We start from the raw sequence: 12,795 nt of genomic DNA, 5'->3' as shown, positions 1-12,795 counted from the left end.
ATCACCACTACATGCAGCATCCAGGAGGGAAGCAACTCTCAGCATCCATCGAGCAAGAACAGAACCTGACAGTTGCTTGGGGGTAATTGAATGGGTAAAAGTACTCTCTCATTTTCATCATGACGTGGCAACTCGCTATTGGGAAAAACAAAGGCACACGGATCAATGACAAGGCAGTAGGCTGCTAGACGCAAGGAAGAACAAGGGAGGATGAACCTGAACATTCAAGTAATACGAAAGCCACGGTTGAACTAAATAACAAACAGCCAGCAGGAACGTTGAAATGGTCAGCAGAAACATTGCGATTATCAGCGAGAGCTTTGACAAAGTCAGCAACCACTTCCTATTTCGTAGGGAGTGGAGCATATGGTTGAGCATATGTAGGGAGCACGTGCAACCACTCCAAGAAAGGCTATAAAAGAGCAACAAACATCAGATTCAAGGCATTCTTCATTACTCATTCACTCCACTCGAAGAAATATCATTCACCAATGTGCGCGTGGTCGAAATAGAGGGATTCGAGCATCCTGATGGACAGAAAGCTCCCTGAACCACCATTGACACCTCAACAAGTACGAAGCCAGCACACAAACAGAAAGAACGAAAATTTGGTAGCAAAACAACAGAAGGAACAAAACGAAATTTTCATAAACACCCCTCAGCAGGAGGAACTTGAAAAGAAAATATTTTTTGCCCCTCCTACGAGGCAAAAACAAAAGAGTATTTAAAGATGCCCAAAACCACCAGGCACCAAGAGTTAGATTATAATGGGCCACCACAAAGGGTGCCCAACAAAACATCAAGATAAAAAATTAAAATATAAATGCCTAAAAACATCCACCGGGATGTTAGGCTCCACAGTAGCCTCTCCTCCAGATGGACCTTCCTCTTCCTGGGCGACGAGGGCTTCCTCCTTGATCTCCTCAACTAACGCGACAGCTGGTTGTTCAGTCTCAGCACTGGTCTCTCCGTCATCACCACCTAACAAGTCGTTGATGAGGCTGAAATCCGGCTTAACTGGATATGCAGCATTGAACAGCCGTTCCTCCTCAGCAAGGTCCCAGTTGGAGTGCTCACTCGCCTCAAACTCCTTGATACATTTGATCTTCGTTTCCTAGGCGAAAACCAATGTAGAGTCCAAGAGCATATGCTTCAGTAGCACCACCTCCTTATGAGCCTCTTTCATGCGCCCTTCTGCCACCCTCCTCTCAGCATCCAGCTGCTTCTGGGCAGCTGCCATCTCCTGAGTCAGCTTCTTCTGAGCAGCCCCTCTCTCCCTCCTAGCCAGCGCCAGATCTGCTTCCACCTTTCCCAGGTTGACGTTAAGATTGTTCACCTCCCCTATCAATCTGGCAACCTCCCTGCGCAGGAACATGTCGTCCTGCAAAACCTGCTAGAGGAACAGTCAGCAGCACGAACATAATGGATCAGTGAAACATAAAGGGAATTAAAAAAAGGTACCTACAGGGCGCGTCTAGGAGCCTCATCTAGTACGGCAGGAAGAGGGGTATTTCCCAAAGAAAGAATAGCAGCAGGGAGCAGAAACTGTTCCATGTGAGGCCAGAGAGGCACCCCGCTGAAGCCATACACCTTGGGAAGGCGGATTACAGTGGAAGTATTGGGCAGGGGTGGCCTAGGAGCCATTGCAGCCAGAGGAGAAACCTTAATAAGGACAGGCGTTCTAATCGGCTTCTTTTCAGCAGGGAGCGATGGCCTCTTCCTGGGAGAAGGACCGGAGGAGGCAGAAGAAACTTGCTTCCTCTTTCTATCCAGCAGGGAAAGAGAGGAAATAGAAGTATTTCCTAGTACAGGAACACAGTTAGAACATAAACACAAATAATCATATAGCAAGAACGAAAACACATAAAAAACAAAGCCTTACCAGACGACATCTGGAATTCGGCAGCTGGGAGTTCTTGCTGACTGGTGGACGTACCCACTTCATCTTCCTCCTCATCCTCATCCTCATCCTCTTCTTCCTTCCATTCTTCTCTCTCTTCTTCCTCCTCTTCCTCTCCTTCACTAATGTCAAGAGGCACGAAGGCAGATGCACCAACAGGGGAAGAAAGTACACCAAGGTAAGAACGAGTTGCAATAAGGAGAGCAAATAAACGGCTAACCACGCTATGATCTCTTGAGGGAACTGGCTGCTTCAAACCTGCAGTAGTACACCAGTAAGAACATTAAGGTAAAGAAAACTGACAGACACCCAGAAACTAAAATTACCTTTAGAGGCCCCTCACTTGTCAAATAAGTACTCGGGGGTGGGGGTAAGAGAATCTTAACGAAGATGAAGTTTGTGTTCCAGCCTTCATCCCTCACTTTAAGAGGAAGTGATTGATTGGACCTTTAACGGTCAATATCAGTGGATAAGAATGCAAGTGGGCTGATGTCACGCTATGACATCACTACTACATGCAGCATCCAGGAGGGAAGCAACTCCCAGCATCCATCGAGCAAGAACAGAACCTAGCAGTTGCTTGGGGCTAATTGTATGGGTAAAAGTACCCTCTCATTTTCATCATGACGTGGCAACTCGCTATTGGGTAAAACAAAGGCACACGGATCAATGACAAGGCAGTAGGCTGCCAGACGCAAGGAAGAACAAGGGGGGATGAACCTGGACATTCAAGTAATACGAAAGCCACGGTTGAACTAAAAAAAAATAGCCAGAAGGAACGTTGAAATGGTCAGCAGGAACATTGCGATTATCAGCGAGAGCTTTGACAAAGTCAGCAACCACTTCATATTTCGTAGGGAGTGGAGCATATGGTTGAGCATATGTAGGGAGCACGTGTAACCACCCCAAGAAAGGCTGTAAAAGAGCAACATACATCAGATTCAAGGCATTCTTCATTCCTCATTCACTCCACTCGAAGAAATATCATTCACCAACCTGCAACACTCAATAATTAACACACTTAGGATCATATACCCCATTCGTATAATTTGTAATTAGCCCTTTGGAGTTTTTCTACTGTTCCTCCTGATTGTTCCAGCTAGGTTTATCCTCGAATACTATTATTACTAGTGGATCATTGGCGGGATACCATTCCCCCCACGGTTTTTCCCAAATTTTGGGTTTCCCGCGTCACCATTTTGCTTGTGTCATTTGTCTCTCTTTCTTTTTCGTTTTCTTTTCTCTCGTAATAGTTGTTTACTTTCGTTCTCGTTATGTTCTTACTACTGATCTGCTTAAGTCTTTAATATCGTATTTTAATTGGAATAGCCGCATTGACTAACAAAACTTTAGTCGGTAAAATCTTACCAAAACAATTTGGCGCCCACCGTGGGGCATTGTGGTTAAATCTTGGTTAAAATACCTCTTTTCGAAATATCCTAACATCTTTATAGTTGTTCCTATCAGGATCCAATCAGAACGTATCAGATCCGATGAGTACATCACTGCAAACTCCAGTACTAGGGGCGGCGCCAGCAACCTCTGGTGTTCCAACAATGGCGGCCCCTACCAGTAGAGTGACTGCAGGCCACAGGCTCAGCCCCAAGTATCAGCAAAGCCTCCTTACTCCCCCAAAATCACAGATCTGGGAGCGGGGAAAGCTGGCAAATCACCATTATCAATCATGTGGCCAAACCTAATAGGGATGGGAGTCCACAACGCCCAGGATCGCCAGGACACCTGACAAGTGCCCGTCTCCCAGGAGCGTCACAACCGGATCCGGTACAGCAGTTGCTCCAAGGGATGACATCCTTGCAGCAGGCGGTGATAGGGCTACAAAGGGACAGCCAGTCCTTGCAGGAAAAGATAGATGCAGTGTCACCCCTGGGAACGACCCAACAGATGGCAAGGTCAACACTCGGCCAAGGGAATGCTAGGGAGTACCCAGGGAGGCTACTGCCGCAAAATCTAGAAACCAGGCTCGATATGAATATGCTGCCACCAGGGGTAACCACGCCACTCGAGCAAATATATCCAGCAGGAACGGTGGCCACCCAGGGTACGATCCAACCACTAGGAGTTCCACCACCACCAAGGACGCCACAAACGTACCCTATGGTACTTAATCCTGTGGGATTAGGAGCACTGACTCCGAATCCCATACCAACCACCAGCAGTACGTCAGTGGTACCAGGGAATAATCCAGGGGAACAGTCAGCAAGAAACACATATCCCGGGATGTGCTCCTATATGCCATATACTCCGGACAGCCAGTTTAGGCCTATTGTGAACTCAACACCATTACCTAGAAGCTACATGGTCCCTCCTGACATGTGAGGAGGAACACCAAATCCATATGGGGTCTACTCAGTACCCCACAACCAGGGTATGAGGGTAGGAAGCCATGTAGAACAACAATTGCAGGATATCAGGTCCCTACTCAGCAAGGTTCCAGGGTTACCACGTCCCATGGAGGTGGCAACCCCGGAGTGCTATGCGGATTGCCCTTGTCAGCATGTCAAAGGGGTTCACCACGCCAACAATGACGTTGTATGATGAAACAAAGGATCTGCTGGAGCACATCAACCAGTACAAATAGAAAATGATGGTGGTTGCAGCAACAAGGCCTGAAAAGGAGGCATGCATGTGCAAAGGATTCGGTTCCACCTTGTCAGTAGTCGCACTCCAATAGTTCATTAACCTTCCCAACAAGTCTATTTCCAGCTTCGCGGGTGATGCGTGTCTTTTATATAAGGTTTTTACCTCATTTTTACACGCATTTCTATACTATTTATGTAGCATCTAGCTACAAATACCCCCGAATATTCTACTTTGGTTCGTTTTATTTAATTTGCAGGAATTAACCAAAGGGGAACTAAATCGAGCCTAATTTGTCCCAATTGCATGCATTCATGGAGAACAAGGAGCCGGAGCTTGGAAATCTAACACTTGGAAGACGCGTGAGCTGGATTCGGGAGTTAATCCAAGGTCTAACGTGCCTATATAGCTCGATCGAGTAGTTTTCTACTCGATCGAAAGCTCAGTATACTCAAGATTGGTCGATCGAGCAAGTTAAGGGGTCGATCGAGGAGCTTCTGCAAGTTGTGCTCGATCGAGTGGGTTGTTCTCACTCAATCGAGTGATTTGGTGATGATATTGCTCGATCGAGTAGTTATTTCCACTCGATCGAGTGGTTTCGTGTGCTTTAAGTTAATTTCCGTCTAATTATGTTATGGGCTTTTGTAATTAGTCCATAGATTAGGTTTTTGGATGGATTTTTGAGTTTAAGACTGAGGGAGTGAACGATGTTACCTCGCTCTCTCTCCCTATCGTACGTTAGTTTTACTCTAAACTGGTGACTGTTCTTTGGATTTACTCTTCCTTTACATTTTACTACTCGGATTTGGATCTTGCGATTGGTACTATCATTCTACTTTTACTCGTAATCTTATTTATTGCTTTGGATTCCTCTCTTTTTATCGTTGTTATTAATAATTGCATTGATTCAATCTTGTTAAGTTGTTATAATGTTTAATCTTAATCATCTATTTATCGTCATTGTTAATTCAATGGTAGTGAGTAGCCAAATTCCCTTGGCTAAGACTATAGGGGATCCATAATCATGAGGGAACAGTAATCAATTTATCGGGTTAATGCTAGTATAATCTTTGTTGGTTAAATGCTACATGTAATTGTACCTTTCTAATTGAGTCGACGCAATTAGACCTATAATTCCTAGTGATCCTTGACCTGGACCAAAAGGTTGGAAAAGGCGAGACTAGTAGCGAACAATGGAGTATTGCAGTGAGGGCGAAGGTTAAGCTGTTTACACTTTAGGGTGAATTAAGGACCGAAAGGTGACGTTCGCTACCCCTTAGACCGTATTGGCATTGACCTGAGACCTAGATTACTTGACCGGATGATTATGGTGAACCGTCTGTCTTAGTTATTCTTCTCTATCTGTCTGTTTCCTTCTTTTATTCTCTTTTCCTTATTCTCTTTAGTTATAACATCACAATTTAAAACCCCCAATTGGTTACCTTGACGAGCCTAGTTTTAGCCGACAAATTCCTACCTCTCTGTGGATTCGACCCGACTTCCCTAGCTATATTAGTTAGAGCCAGTTGGTATTTTTGACAGGTACGCGACAGCCGTGTCAAATTTTGGCGCCGTTGCCGGGGAGGTGGCGCAATTTTGTTGCTTTAATTAAGTTTATCTCTCGTCTCAAGGAATTTATTCCTTGAGGCTGATCTCATTTCTTTGCGAAGTTTTGATTAATTTTTGCAGGTTGTTCATTGCTTTGAAAGTTTATTTGCCAAGATGCCTACGATTACAGAGCATACAGAGCCATGTGGTAGATGTGGCGAGGAAGGGCACGACCTTTATGAATGCATGGCAAGTGTAGAGCGCGCCCTTGCTTATAAGAAGTACAAGCAAGGGGTTCCTTTCTCTCAGCTATATGAAGAAATAAAGAGTGTCTCTACCCCTTCCACGCCAGCTCCGCTACCGATTCCTCCTTCTGCAAGTGAAGAAATTGCCGAATTAAAATCTATTATGATGAGTATGGCAAGTATGTCATGGAAATCTGAAACGGTTATATCGGAATTGAAGGAACAAGTCGCGCAGTTAACACTTGCGACGGACCAAGCCAAGCTTCTTCCAACATGCGATCCAGTTAGTGCAATGAATTTTCAGAATGACCTTACTCATGAAGACGAGGTTTTGATAGCTGACGATAACTCTGATGATGATTTAGACGAGTTTTTGGAAGAAATACTTGCTGCGTGTGCTGTAAACACTCGATCGAGTGATTGTTCTGTTCGATCGAGCAGTTTAACTCATCCTATCACTCGATCGAGTGAAACTAGTGGTCGATCGAGAGGTGCAGAATTCAATGTTGGTCGATCGAGTGACAACCTTACTCGATCGAGTAACTATGCTGAAGAAATCACTCGATCGAGTGATAAACATGGTCGATCGAGTGAAATAGAAGAAGAAACTGGTCGATCGACCTATAAAAGTACTCGATCCAGTACTTTGAGTGGCGGGGATCCTAATTTACTATCTAATACCACCACCGTGTCATCTTCCCCTGCTGCGGAGACGTCACGCATTGATAAAGGTAAAGGGAAGGTTGCGGGTCCACTCGTTACCACCAGGGTACCCTTTCCAGGCCGTCTGAAGGACGCAAAGATCGAGCGACAGTACGGTAAGTTTGTGGACATCGTGAAGAACCTTCAGGTAACTGTCCCTTTTTCCGAACTCGTTACTCAGGTACCCACTTACGCCAAGTTTATGAAAGACATTTTGACGCGTAAGAGAAATTTGAGTGAATTTGAGACGATTTCACTCATGGAAGAGTCCACTAACTTACTTTTGAATAAGAGTCCGCCCAAAATGAAAGACACGGGCAACTTTTCTATTACTTGTGTTATCGGCAACATGGTTATTGATAAGGCCCTTTGCGATTTAGGTGCCAGTGTTAGTGTCATACCCCTCCCTGTCTGCAAGAAACTGAACATGAGTCATTTTAAAGTGACCAACATTACCCTACAGATGGCCGATAGATCTGTTAGGAGGCCCTTAGGTGTCTTAGAGGACGTGCCTGTGAAAATAGGCAAGCTCTTTATCCCAGTAGATTTCATTGTTTTGGACATAGCTGAGGACACCCGGACCCAAATTATCTTAGGAAGACCATTCCTTTGTACAGCTGGGGCCGTTATTGATGTCAGACAAGGCCGTTTGACTCTTGCAGTAGGGGATGACACTGTCACCTTCAGTCTGCCTAGCACTTTGGCTCACCCAATGATAGAGGACACTTGCTATTCGGTCGATATCATTGACGAGTCTATTTATGACTTCTGGTCGGGTTCTTTTATGAAGGACCCACTAGAAGCTCTTATGCTTTTTGATGAGTGTGCAGATAGCCCAGACGACGATGACGCTGCGTTGGGTTTGCTTGTTGATGATTTAGATGAGCATGAGGGAGAGCAGGTGGAACAAATGATTAGCACTCTTTGCTCCATTGAGGTAAAGGTACCGGAACGTAAGCCTCTCCCTTCTCATCTTAAATATGTTTTCTTAGATGATACAGAGCGATATCCAGTCATTGTTAGTGCCAAGCTTAGTGATGATCAGCTGACCTCTTTGTTAGCTGTACTTAAGAAAAACAGGAAAGCGATGGGCTATTCACTGGACGATATCACGGGGATTAGTCCCGATATTTGTATGCACAGGATAGAGCTGGAGGAGGATCACAAACCTTGCGAGACAGGGTCGGCGCCGGCTGAACCGAAAGATGCGAGGATGTCGTGATGGGAGGTAATGAAGGCTGCTGGATGCGGTATTATTTATTCGTCGGTAATTCTAAATGGGTGAGTCCAAGTACAGGGTAGTCCCGAAGAAAGGAGGGACAACTGTAGTTAAGAATGAGAAGAATGAACTAATACCTACTCGAGTAGTGACTGGTTGGCGGATGTGCATAGACTACAGACAGCTGAATGCCGCCACTAAGAAAGATCACTTTCCCCTTCCTTTTATTGATCAAATGGTAGAAAGGTTAGCTTCTCATAAATTTTTCTCTATTTAGATGGGTATTCGTGGTTCTTTCGATCCCTATCCACCCGATGATCGAGGCTAAGACTACATTTACCTGTCCTAAGGGCGTTTTTGCGTATCGCAGAATGCCTTTTGGTTTGTGCAATGCCCCTGCCACCTTCCAAAGGTGTATGATGGGGATATTTTCAGAGTATATTGAGTCTATCATGGAAGTTTTTATGGACGATTTCAGTGTATATGGAAGTGATTTTTCTAACTCGTCTGTCTAACCTTGAGAAAGTGTTGCGTTGTATTTGTATTAAGGTCAATCTTGTCTTTGAATCGGGAGAAGTGCCACTTTATGGTCAACGAGGGAGTTGTTTTAGGGCACTTAGTTTCTAATAGGGGAATAGAAGTTGATAAAGCAAAGGTGGAAGTGATTCAGCAATTACCACCTCCTGTTAATGTTAAGGGGGTGAGGAGTTTCCTTGGTCACGCCGGCTTTTATCGCCGGTTTATCAAGGACTTCTCCAAAATTGCTAAACCACTTACACAGTTGCTACTTAAGGATGCCCTTTTTGTGTTTACTGATGCTTGTCTTTCTGCTTTTAACAGGTTAAAGCAGGCCTTAGTCTCTGCGCCGATCATACAGCCTCCCAACTAGGACTTGCCGTTTGAAATTATGTGTGATGCAAGTGACTATGCACTAGGAGCGGTGCTAGGCCAAAGGAAAGACAAAGCTTTGAATGTTATCTACTATGCGAGCCGAACTCTGGATGAGGCTCAAGTGAAGTACACTACCACAGAGAAAGAGCTGCTAGCTATAGTTTATGCCTTAGAGAAGTTTCGTACTTATTTAGTTGGGTCAGAAGTTACTGTCTTTACTGACCAAGTAGCTTTGAGGCATCTTCTTGCTAAGAAGGAGGCCAAACCACGGCTACTGAGATGGATACTCCTTCTTCAGGAGTTTGATTTGCAGATTAAGGATAAGAAAGGAGCTGAGAACGTTGTAGCTGATCACTTGTCGCGACTGATGCGACAAGAAGGGGAAGATTCTCTACCTATTGATGACTCTTTTCCTGACGATACTTTAATTGTTGTTATATCGTCTATTGTTGACCAAGATCCTTGGTATGCAGATATAGCTAACTTCGTTGTCAGTGGCAAGATGCCGCCTGACCTTTCTCATCAGCAGAAGAAGCGTTTTCTGTATAACGCTAAGCAGTACTTCTGGATGATCCTTACTTGTTTAAGGAATGTGCAGACGGACTCTACAGACGGTGTATTCCGCAGTGGGAGACCAACATAGTCCTAGAAGGCTGTCACTCTTCTTCATATGGTGGTCACCACGGTCCATCGCGCACCGTGGCTAAGGTACTTCAGTCTGGTTTTTACTGGCCCTCTTTGTTTGCTGATGCTAAATCTTTTGTTTCAGCTTGTGATGCTTGCCAGCGATCAGGGAACATTTCAAAGAGACATGAGATGCCACAGAACGGTATCTTAGAGGTTGAGGTTTTTGATGTCTGGGGCATTGATTTCCAAGGACCGTTCCCATCCAAAAAAAGGTAATGAGATACATCTTAGTAGTCAGACTATGTGTCAAAATGGGTTGAGGCAATTGCTTCACCCCATTGTGATGCTAAGACCGTGATAAAGATGTTCAAAAAGATCATATTCCCCCGCTTTGGTGTCCCTAGGGTCGTCATTAGTGATAGGGGAATGCATTTTAAAGAAAAGAAGCTAACTTCCATACTGTCTAGAGTTGGTGTCCAACACCGGCGTGGTTTGGGGTATCATCCTCAAACTAGTGGTCAGGTAGAGGTCTCTAATCGCGAGTTGAAAGAGATCTTGTCTAAGGTAGTTTCTAAATCACGGAAGGACTGGAGTCTCAAGCTAGATGACACATTATGGGCTTATAGAACTGCCTTTAAGACACCAATTGGTGCATCACCTTATAGGCTAGTTTATGGGAAATCGTGTCACTTACCTGTTGAATTGGAATGTAAGGCCTGGTGGGCAATTCGTGAGATTAATTATGATCCTAAGTTGTGTGGTCAGAATCGTCTTTTGCAGCTAGATGAATTGGAAGAATTTAGGCTTAATGCCTATGACAGCTCGCGCATTTACAAGGAAAAGACGAAGAGGTGGCATGACAAGAGAATCCTCCCTCGGGAGTTTCATGTTGGGCAAAAGGTGCTTTGCTTTTAATGCCCTAACGAGATTATTTCCTGGCAAGCTGAAGTCCAGGTGGAGTGGTCCTTATACGGTAACAGCTGTTACTAAATTTGGATCTGTGGAGCTTGAAGATTCCGAGGGTCATAGATTCAAGGTGAATGGCCAATATGTGAAGCATTACCACGAGGCAAATGAAGCAGACAATCGTGTTGAAGTTTTGCGCTTCGACGAGCTTGACGCGCCAGTTAATTGATGCCAGAAAGGTCGTGCGGGACCTCTTAAACCAGCGCTCTCCGGGAGGCAGCCCGGACTGTTTTATTGAACATTTGTTGAACTATTTATTTTTCTTTAGCTTACGTTGAACTTTAGACGCTATTTTATGAACTTCCTATGTATTTTCCTTGCTTTAAATGCGTGTTTTGCAGGTCAAGTACTCGATCGAATGATATTGTGCTCGATTGAGCACTATTTGAGGTAGCTTTCACTCGATCGAGTGCTATAGTCCTCGATCGACCAGAACCAATACCACGCTTGCTCGATCGAGTGGTTCTCTCCTCGATCGAGTCCTTCCATGCAGCAGTTCACTCGATCGAGCTGTTCCAACTGCTCGATCGAGTAGTTTTTACTTCCAGCCGCTGTTTTACGTCTATGGAGCCACTGCTTGACTTTCTTTGACCTCCCATGTTCATGGTCGGTTTGGGGAGGTCCCTCCTTATGACGTTTTGTAAGTTTTCCGACTCCATTTATCCTTTTCTCCTTAGTTTGCAACTCTTTCCCTATTTTTGGTACAATGAGGGCATTGTACGGTTTGGTTTGGGGAGGTATGCATCCATATTTGTGTCTGCATGTTTTCTTGCATTTTTGCCTGCACGTTTATTTATTTCCGCATGCATTGTTGTTTTAATTAATTCAAAAATCATATAAAAATCATAAAATTTAAAAAATTTCAAAAAAAATTCATGTTTAAATTGAGTCGGAACGTTTGAACACTGACGCTACTTTGAACCCTTACTTGAGCCCTGCATATTCTTGACATTTAGTTGGCATGATTATGTGCATAATCCACGAGTTTTTGTTTCTCTCTTATCTGAACGAATAGACTTGATTCATTATGTCGGCAAACTACATTACATTCTGAGATTAGAGCTTATTAAACTGGTGACATTCATGACCGGTTTCATTTAGGATGTGAGTAGTACTCTCTTTAAGACATGTAACATCAATTTGCATAAGCATGAGTCTAGTCTTCTTAATACCTGTATGCATTCGGTCTGTGGATGGTGACACATGTTAGGAGAGCCAGTCCCCTTATTTCATTCTACCCATGAGCCTCACATAGCCAAATTGCCTTTTTGTCCTGTCAACTACTTTCTATAATACTTCCTACCCTAGCTGAGCTAGTAACGAGTAGTTCTTAGAATGTTTTATTGCAATATGGTTATTTCATCTGATTTCAGAAGATGGTGGAAGAATTGAAGGGAAAGAAAGGAAAAAATGATTAAATTGTTGAAAAAAAAATGAAACGAAAAAAAAAAAAGAAAAAAAAAAAGCGAAAAAGAAAAGAAGAAAGAAAAGAAAAAATCATATGTGAAAAAAGAATGAAAATTGTATAATGATTCACACTCCCATGTCTTATCTATATTCTATGGGGAGTTGACGATTTCTGGTGTTTTGTGAGCTTAGTGCATGGTTTTGCACCGTTTCATCTTGCTTTATTGAGTACGAAGTTGGGATACGGTCTATATTTGGATCCGTTGTTGCTAGCCTGGCTATTAACCCCACACATCCAAATTCTTCTAGCCCCTTCTTACCCATTACCTCACTTACCCAAATGTAAGTCCTCGGCATGTGTCTTGGTCATTAGTATGGTTGGAATGCATATGTACGGTTGTAGAGATTTTATTCATGTTAACTGCATGCATGTTCTTATAGGTCGAGTTAGGTGAGTGTCTTTTTTCTTTCTATCTTTCACATATATACTCACCTTGTGCCTGGTTTTGAGTGACGAGCGACCCGTGAGAGTCCGACATCTTATGAATCTTGCAAGGTCGACGGTTCAGTAAGCTTGAAACATTGATTTAACTCGTTTGCACTTCTCATTTGCCACTTTGTCATTTTGTTGCATTAAATTGGTTTTAGTGGGTGATTTGTAGCTGATGCGTTGGTCCCGTTCCACTGTTTTT

Source organism: Silene latifolia, chromosome 9 (genome assembly GCF_048544455.1).
Source record: "Silene latifolia isolate original U9 population chromosome 9, ASM4854445v1, whole genome shotgun sequence".
Classification (NCBI taxonomy): domain Eukaryota; kingdom Viridiplantae; phylum Streptophyta; class Magnoliopsida; order Caryophyllales; family Caryophyllaceae; genus Silene; species Silene latifolia.
This window is presented reverse-complemented; position numbering follows the sequence as displayed.